Source organism: Eucalyptus grandis, chromosome 6, assembly GCF_016545825.1.
Source record: "Eucalyptus grandis isolate ANBG69807.140 chromosome 6, ASM1654582v1, whole genome shotgun sequence".
Classification (NCBI taxonomy): Eukaryota; Viridiplantae; Streptophyta; class Magnoliopsida; order Myrtales; family Myrtaceae; genus Eucalyptus; species Eucalyptus grandis.
In genome coordinates, this window is record NC_052617.1 from 31140140 (window position 1) to 31150127 (window position 9988).

A 9988-nucleotide genomic window follows, 5' to 3' on the forward strand; every position below is an offset into this window, starting at 1 on the left:
CGTCATCGTGACGTCAGCTGCACGCGTGCCGCATGTGCTGGTTGGTCCATCTGAATCGGTCCGACCGGCCCGCCCGACCCGGTGATTCGACCCAGCTGACCGTTGACCATTGACTGTTGACGACCGTTGACCAAAAAAAAGGAGGAAAAGAATGTGTTTCTTTTTCCAATTAAGTTTATGTGGATTATATGTGATCCCTTATTTGTTCTGCATTTGTTGCAGGAACAATGCCTCCCCTTAGGTTGCGCACACCTATTCGCACAATTACCGATGAACAAAAGGAAATGCTTTCTAAGTTGATAGCTAAGCTGACTGATCATCGATGGGAGAGTGGTGACTTAATTGACCACGTTCTTGAAGTCAACGGGAAAATTCAAAAGATCATATGGAATGGTTGTCCTATGCCACGTCTAAGATGGTGCGATTTTTCATTAACACCCTTCCACTAGAATGACAAGGAGTGTTGAATCGCATATGGGATGTCAACAAAGCCGCTTCATATAGGAAAATTGTGATGGATTTTATAGATAATTATTACTGGATTGTTACAAGGGAAAAGATCAATAAATTGAACAAAAGAGGATCTTTCCCAGTTCGTGTATTGACTTGGTGTTAGATGTATTGGCTAGTCTTTGTTAAGTGTGCTTTGTGAATATCTTAATGTAATGTTTACTACCTGATTGTTGTTGATATAGTAACTGATATGTTAGTTGTATTATGTGAAAGTATTATTATTCTATTGGATGTCAAATATTATTTGCTTTCTGTTATTGTTGATTGTTGTATGTAGTTCATAGAAGTTTTTGTAGCTTCATAAAATTAATTTTGCATAAGACAATTATATTAATGATAGTTTTAAGTTAGGATTTTTGGAGGATGATTGGAAACATAGTGACTTTTTGACTCTGAAACCTTACTTGAAATTGCTCATTAATATGATGGGTCTGTGCAAAATGGATGTGGCACCCCAAAGCACCCAAGGTCGCCACATCTTACCAAAGAAGTACCTTAGTTCCTAGGCATTTTTTTTTAAAACAGTCCCAGCATATCTTGATTGCGGAAGCATAATCGAGTCTCACTAATTCCCCCCTTCAACAACCATGATACAATGGCACACCACTAAACATCATAAGAAAAGACAAGGCCAAGACACTTTTATTTACATATTTTCATGATGGATTTTCTCAGGTCGGTACATCAAAAGAAAGCCAAGATTTTTAGCTACACTCAGCCATAACCCCAAAAAGAAACACTCGACCCGCTATGTCTATCTTGCAAGATTCCCCCATCAACTAGTGTCGGCTTCTTTCCAAAAAGGTGCAGCTCCTACTTCTCACACACGGGCCCTCACACCCATCCCGGTGCATCAGACGGTGGTGGCGGCAACATCCCTCGCATTGCCCCATCTTGTCGAACGTGAACCGATATGAACTCCTGAATGACAGGGCTCTCAGCCAGGCCTACATTGTACATCACTATCGCACGAACCCGAATAAACGTAAGACCAGGGATGGTGGGACAGTCGATCTCCACGCACTCGACCTCCACATCTGAAGGAAGGCCGTAAAAGACACCCCGCGTGACAGCAGGGAGCGGCATCTTTCTAATCTGAAATGTTGATCCCCGAAGGGGTGAGTACAACCACTCAACAGGTAAATGACCAATAAACCACTCAATGCATCATGCCCCACACTCATCACAATCATAGCATAACACATATCATTAAAGCATCCATGCACAATTTACCTTGATATCATGCACATGTCATCATACCTCATGTACATACATCATCATATAGTCATCATCATCATGTCATACACTTACCATCATCATGTCACATGTACCATCATTATCATGCATCCATGCACTCATCATCATCATATCACATGTACCATCATACCATAGGTGCACATACATCCATGCACTCACCATCATCATGCATCCATGCACTCATCATCATCATATCACATGTACCATCATGCCATAGGTGCACATACATCCATGCACTCACCACCATCATGCATCCATGCACCCATCATCATCATATCACATGTACCATCATCATTACCATGCATCCATGCATTCATCATCATCATATCACATGTACCATCATCATTACCATGCATCCATGCATTCATCATCATCATATCATGCATATACCATCATGCATAATTCAATTTCAATTTCTCAATTTCATCCTTTCATTTTGGACCGCCACGTTTCTCTTTCCCGGGACCAATGTTTGCATCCCACATTCATCACTTGCACCCCACCTGGCATCGTGAGAACCATCCGGCACAATACTTACCAGGCATCCGGCACAATACCTGCCAGGCATCTCGTACCCCAACTAGCATCACGAGGCATCCCCCGGCTCAATACCAGCCAGGCTTCCGGCTCCCCCACTCTCCGGGCATCTCGAAACTCCCGAGAACCCTCCGGCATCCGGCCATTCAAGGCCACCGGGCAACCGGCCGTACCCTTCTAGCCAGGTATCCCGACACTCCCGGGGCATCGTCGGCTCACACCTCCGACGGCCTTCTCACTTATCTCATTTCACATCTTCAATTATAGTTCAATTTTAACATGGCATGTGATGTGATGGCAATCAAGATCACTTTCATCCTATGATTCATACATGCATCTCCAATTATCATCATACATGCAGCAAGACACAATCATTCATAACAATACAATTCATGGAGTCCATACAATTTAGAATAGTCCATTTATCATGCCTTTTTGAAGTTTATTAAATTCCAGCTTGTACCATTTTAGAAAACATTTAAATTAAATATCCATATGATTCTCAAAAATCATGAAATCAGGACATATGATAGACAAGACAATAAGATAAAAATTTTATGCAAAACACATGTCCAAAAGAGTTTCACACAAGAAGATATAATTCACACAAATTCAGCATGTAATTTCGGACAGAAACAGATTGCGCCGTTTTTGAAATAATTCGATTAAAATACCCGAATGACCTCCAAAAATTATGAAATTTTACCAGATTATAGCTAAGACACTAAAGTATATTTTTCATGGAGACATCTAGGCTAGATTCGTTCTAGATAATTTTCTATAGGTGTCCGAAGCTCCTGATTCTAGCACCGAAACGTCCAGTATAGCTATGTCCGAAATATCGAGTTTTCACCCACTTATTCTTCTTCGTTTCCGCTGAAATCGGGATATGTTTTACTTCAAGGGGTCCCCTACAACTTTCATCAAGGGATCTAAGTGACATTTCCAAATAATAGTCATCATATGGGTCCAAGAAGTCTCAGGTGTCCAGTACCGTGTTTCCAGATTTACCGTCTTCAAGAGAAAGTCAATTCACTAAGCTACACTTGCTCATTTTACCTCAAATTTGAGTATGTTAGTCTTTAGGATGTTCTCTACAAGTTTCATGAAGAATTCGAAGTGAGATTCTCGGTAAAAAGCAACATGCAACCCACAAAACCACCAAAAGGTCGACAAAGCAGTTCCAGATCTAGTGTCTTCGTAGAAGAAGAGTTTCACCCCTTAAATCTCAGCCATTTTGTCTCAAATTTTATTATGTTATACTTTGAGATGTTGTCTACAACTTTTATGAAGGAATCGAAGTCAAAATTCAACCCGAAACATGCATGCAAGCCTCCACAAGTTTCTGGGTCATGCTGTTTACACGAAATCAGCAAGCATTTTCAAGAACAAACTACATTAGCTTCGGTTCCTTACCTCTAAACACCCAAGAATTCAACCACACATACAAGACACACATGCAAGTGTAGAAATTGATCCTAACTTGCCTCTAAAATCAAGCGGACGGCGGCACACGGACGGCACACCGGCAACGGACGGACAGATAGCGAACGGACAGCGTGCGGGCGAGCGGCTCCTTTTCTCTCTCGGCTCCTCTCTTTCTCTTGCAACTCACTCTCTCTCTCTCTCTCTCTCTCTCTCTCTCTCTCTCTCTCTCTCTCTCTCTCTCTCACTTGACGGCAGCCCTCAACCGGCCACTCTCCCTCTCTTTTTATTTCCCTAAGCCACAATCATTAGCAATGATGATGTGCCTCTCCACAAGCCAATGCATGATCTACACTTGGCAATTTGAGAGAGACACATGGCCCTCTTCATGCAAAGATGGGCCTCATTCTCGGCTGGGCTTTGGGCTAGCAAATGGGCCAGTCGATAGCCCCTCCTTGGCTCCAATGGGCTGGCCATTTGGCCCACCAAAAGTCAAGCTATTGGGCCTAAGGCCCAAACCTAATTAAAATCAAATTTTAACCTTTTATTCTTTCTTTTATAGATTCCAAATTTTAAATTTCACACGGCCAAATCTTGTAACATTTTATCTATGGGAAATTTAGTCTATGAAGGTGCATGGCCAAGAATAAATCATTCTCATTAATTTATCCTATAATACTAATTTAAAACTCATGAACACAAGCATATATCACTTAGTCTTAAGAGGAGACTAATGGCTAAAGCATAAACAATAGGTAATTTCATTACCTAATTGCTGGGGCTTTAATACACCTTAGAGCTTGTCTTGAATTTTTGGGATGCCCACAATGGATGCATAAATGATAGGCATTAATAATTCGTGCATATATGTCGATGTGTTCGGATCATCAATGGTCTACAAAGAGCATAGTTGCCAAGTTGAACAAGGTGAAAAGCTCAATGGCGATAACTATGAAATACGGCACATGAAAATCTAATATGTGCTAGAAGAGCAAGAGGCACCAGGAAGTTTTAACTTTGACCATAGTAGAACCTGAAGAATGAAACACTACACGGCACAAGAGAGATAAGGAAGCATTTGCTGCATGGAAAAGAAAGAACTCTTGCTCACATTACGTTCCGAGAAGCATGGAAAATGACGTCATGCGAGAGTTAGGCGTTTGACAATGCCAAGGAAATATGGGAAGCATTGGCAGCAAGATTTGGTCATACTTCGTGACCGAGACTAAGACAGCTCACTATTAGGTTTGACTCTTATAAGAAGCCTCATGGTCAGACTATGAAGCAACATCTTAGAAAGATGTCAAACATGATAAATGAGTTGAAAGATGCTAGTCATGTCCTAACTGATGAGCAGCAAGTGCAAGCAAGAATCCATTCCTTGCCTCGAGTTGAGAGCATATGAAGGTGCACCTAACCCATAATGAAAATATCAAAACCTTTAAGGATGCGGTGCGTCATCTTGAGTTGGAAGAGGACCACCTCTTGGCATCTAAGCCGAAGCTGAAATCTATCATGCTGGTTCTAGCTCACATGGAGCTTTGAGCTCCCAAACGCAAACGTCTTAACTGGTTTGATAAAGGGAAAGGTAGGAAATAGGTCCTTCGGGAAGAAACCTAAAAGCTTAACCAATATGAAAGAGGAAAGCGTCATTGAATGAAGAAGCTTACAAGGGTGAAGTGTTACAATTGTAACAAGAAGGGCCACTATGCTCGCAACTATCGTGAGCCAAAAAAGGTATACACCCCTTGTACTTTTTAGAACTTTGCTTTTGTGTCGAGTTCTGTATTCTTAACTGAGTCTAATCCTTTGTAGACTGTGGATTCAGGAGCGACAGACCATGTATCGAAGGATAGAGAATCCTTCGTGGAATTCCAACGAGTACCAACTGGAACTAAGTGGATCTATGTGAGAAACAACTCCAGAGCTGAAGTGAAAAGAATTGGCACCTGCCAACTGAACATGCGTGGTGGACGCACTTTGTTCCTACATGATATATTGTATGCTTCGGAGATTCGTCGGAATTTAGTGTCTGTTTTAATGTTAGTTTAATTAGGTTTTAATATGAACTTCCATAATAGAGGTGTGGATTTGTTTTGGATACAAATTACTATGGTTGTGGTTATTTTCTGGATGATTTCATTGTATTAGATATTTACTATGTTAATGCAAATGTTTGTTATTCCTTCTCACGTCTCCTAATTCATATGATAATGAAGTGAATATGCGGCATGCTAGACTGGTTATATTGGCCAACAACGTATGAATAGACTAGCCAAAGAAGACTTGTTGGGCAACATTGAAAAAGTCGATTTGCCCATATGTAAGCATTGCCTAGAAGGGAAAACGACAAGGAAACCATTTGGAAAAGGTAAAAGAGCTGAATTTCCTCTGCATTTAATCCATTCCGATGTCTGTGGTCTAATGAATGTGAGAGGAAGGCATAGGGCTATTTATTTCATCACTTTTATAGATGACTATACTCGATTCGGATATGTCTATTTGATTTCATAAATCTGAAGCATTAAGTTGTTTCAAAGGTTTATGAACTTGGTAAAAAATCAATTAGATAAGAAAATAAAAGTATTAAGATCCGATTGAGGTCGAGAATATATATCTGATGAGTCTAGAAAATTATGTGTTGTGGAAAAAAGAAATAGAACCCTACTAGAAATGGTTAGGTCCATGATGGCGCATGCTAATTTACCTATCACTTTTTGGAGTGATGCGTTGTTAATTGCTGCCTATATACTTAACCGAGTGCCTTCCAAATCAGTTACTTCCACTCTATATGAGTTATGGACAGGTAGAAAACCGGACTTAAGTTTTCTTAAGCCATGGGGTTGCGCTGCCTATACTCATGAGTCCTCTCACAAGTTTGGGAAATTGGGTCCTAGAGGAAATAAAATATTTTCATAAGATACTTCAAACACTCAAAAGGGTATGTGTTCATAGGTGAGCAGGAAAGTGTGAGTATAACTGAATTTGAATCACATGATGTCACATTCTTAGAGAATGAATTTCCTAAGAATGGTGAAATAGGTGAAGATTACTCTCTATTTGAAACCTTGGATCAATATAATGATATTAGTAGAGTTTGTCCAAATGGGAGTAATATGAGAAATGACAAATTAAATTCAACTCATTCTCAATTACAACCACATGATGAGACAACATCATCGTTATCTAATCCTAGTGGGAGCATTATGGGAATGATGTGCATAGTGTACAATCTCCCATACGGCGAACAAGTCGCAAAAGTATTCCCCGTCGACGTTTTGACATTGAAGGAAACTCTTATGATTGATCCACAAGATGAGGATGAGCTAAGAAATATTAATGAGGCTCTAACTTGCCCTAATAAGGAAAAATGGATTCATACAATGGAAGAGAAGATTGAGTCAATGAAGTCAAACCAAGTTTGGGAACTAGTTGATCTTCCAAAGGACGAAAAGCTATTGGGAACAAGTGGGTTCTCAAAATAAAGCGAAAAGCTGATGGCTCGATAGAAAGGCATAAGGCTCGCCTTGTGGCGAAGGGGTATAATCAACAGGAATGAATTGATTATGAAGAAACATTTTCTTCTGTAGTGAGATTTACCTCGATTCGCATTATTCTCGGCACATGGGCTAGTATGGATCTTGAGTTACATCAAATGGATGTAAAGACTGCTTTCCTCAATGGAGAATTAGAGGAAGAAATATATATGGAACAACCTACTGGTTTCATTAAAGAAAGCCAAGAAGAAAAGGTATGTCGACTTTTGAGGTCGATATATAGCCTTAAGCAGTCGTCAAGATAATGGTATATACGTTTTCATAATGCCATAATGGCATATGATTTTACAATGATAGATGAGGATCATTGTGTATATATCAAAAGATCCAAAGATCAATTTGTGATCATATCATTATATGTTGATGATATACTAATTGCTGGAAGCAATATGGAGTTTGTAAATACCGTCAAGAGTTGGCTGTCTTCCAACTTTGAGATGAAGATATAGGTGAGGCTGCATACATTCTTGGAGTTAAGATTTCAAGAGATCGTTCGAAGAGGTCGTTATCTCTTTCGCAAGAAACATATATAAATAAGGTTCTCGAACGATTTCGTATGCAAGATTGTAAACCCATAGACACTCCTATTGCAAAAGGTGAAGGATTGAGCCATAGACTGTGTCCAATGACTCCACAAGAGAATGAACAAATGAAACATGTTCCTTATGCTAGTGCTGTTGGGAGCTTGATGTACGCTATGATGTATACAAAACTTGACATATGTTTTGCAGTTGGAATGGTGAGTAGATACCAATCCAACCCGTGTCAAGCACATTGGAAGGCCGTTAAGAGATTACCGAGGTATCCGAAGGGAACCGCTGGATTACAAGTTGAATTACCAAGGAAATGATCTCATACTCTGAAGGCTATTCAGATGCTGATTGGGAAGAGATTTAGATGAAAGAAAATCTACCTCTGGATTTTCTTTCTTCAACAATGGCGCCATATCATGGAGCAAAGAAGAAAACATGTATAGCCTGTCCATACTGGAAGCCTGAGTTCGTGGCATTATCAGCAGCGGTACAAGAAGGAGTTTGGCTTAAGAGATTTTTGGTTCATTTAGGTATTATTAAGAAAGCTGTGAATTCATTATTGGTAACTGTGATACCAAGCAGCTGTATAGCGTACACCAAAGATCCAAAATATCATGGCAAGACCAAACATATAGATACCAAGTATAACTCTCGTCAAAGATATGGTTGCACGAAAAGGATGTAAACTTACAATACATATCTATACATAGAATGATAGCAAATCATATGACAAAGCCAATACCTAGAGATGTGTTTTGTGTCATGTAAATCTCTAGGATTGCGTAGAGTCGATGCACCATTGTATTGTAAATTTCCTGAGTTGTTCGCATTTATGAACTAATGTTTTTTCATTGTTAATACATATGAATATTTGTTTGATCTTTATGCATCTTAATGCTCAGTGCATTACTTTAAGTTGAGAAAGTATGTCGGACAGATAAAAGATTGGTCCACTACACGGGTAATCGCCTCTATTTACTGTGTGATAAATAGAGATGAGACGGTTTTTAAGCTTATTAGATAGGTGATAATCGAGAGCTCAAGCTTAAAATACATATGTCGCCTTAATTGAGTGTTAAGATGATGACATAATACTTACTATGTCCAAAAGTAAAATACCTCACATATTTTACTTTATCTGTCTAAGATACCATATGTGAGTTCTGATGAATTTTGTGAATAAGTAGATACATGAATTCAAGTTAGACATTGGGTATATCTAAACTATCATCTGTACGGCATTGAAGGTGTAGACATACGCTCTATGGAAAGGAGTTGATACCGTAATGCGTATTTCATACTACGTATGCATGAGACAACCAATAAGAGTGGCGAAAATTTGATCTCAACTTTTATGCCGTGTGAGACTCTTGAGGAAAAGAGTTCCTTAATTTTAGTGCCCTCATGACTTTTACTTATTCTCAAAATTTCTATTTAGTGTTTGCTATCTTAGAATGTTACCAATGGTCATGAGTTGATTTGATCTAATGGAACATTTCTAGAAAAAGCAAACTAAACTGAAATTGAGAGTTTGAAGAAAAGATGAAGATCGAATTTTGAGAATCACATTCTAAGTTTTGTATTCACTGGTCGACCAATTATGATTGTTTTTGGGATAATCATAATTGTGAATACAATATATATATATATATATATATATATATATATCATTGTTTAAAGAGATCAAGAGAGATATAAATGTAATCGATCGATCTAGGGTACTGCATACTAAATCTACTCAGAGTGTGATTCCCATTATGAGTGCTATATATTCCTAACAAATGTATAGCAACGATCACTCAAAGTATGCTGGCCGCATGATTATTCACCTGTAACGTGTTGAAGAGAGGTAAAAAGAATCTTATTCAGCCCACCATGTGCAAGTGGAGATGATGGTTTATTATCAGGATAAGCCCAAGTTGGCCCGCCCGCCCACGGGCCTAAAAGCTCGACCCACAAGATTAGGCCGCCCATGAAGGGATATGTTTTTGGAGGAATGTATATAAGGGAAAATAAAGAGGGAGGAATGCACCTTTTGGCATAACGTACGTTTCCTCCTCCCTCTCTCCTTGAAACATCCCCAAAAGAAAAATAGTAAGCAAAAAGGCGGCGCTCTCTTCCTTCAAGGCAAATTCACGTCATCGTATCGAACAGGGGCAAATTCTT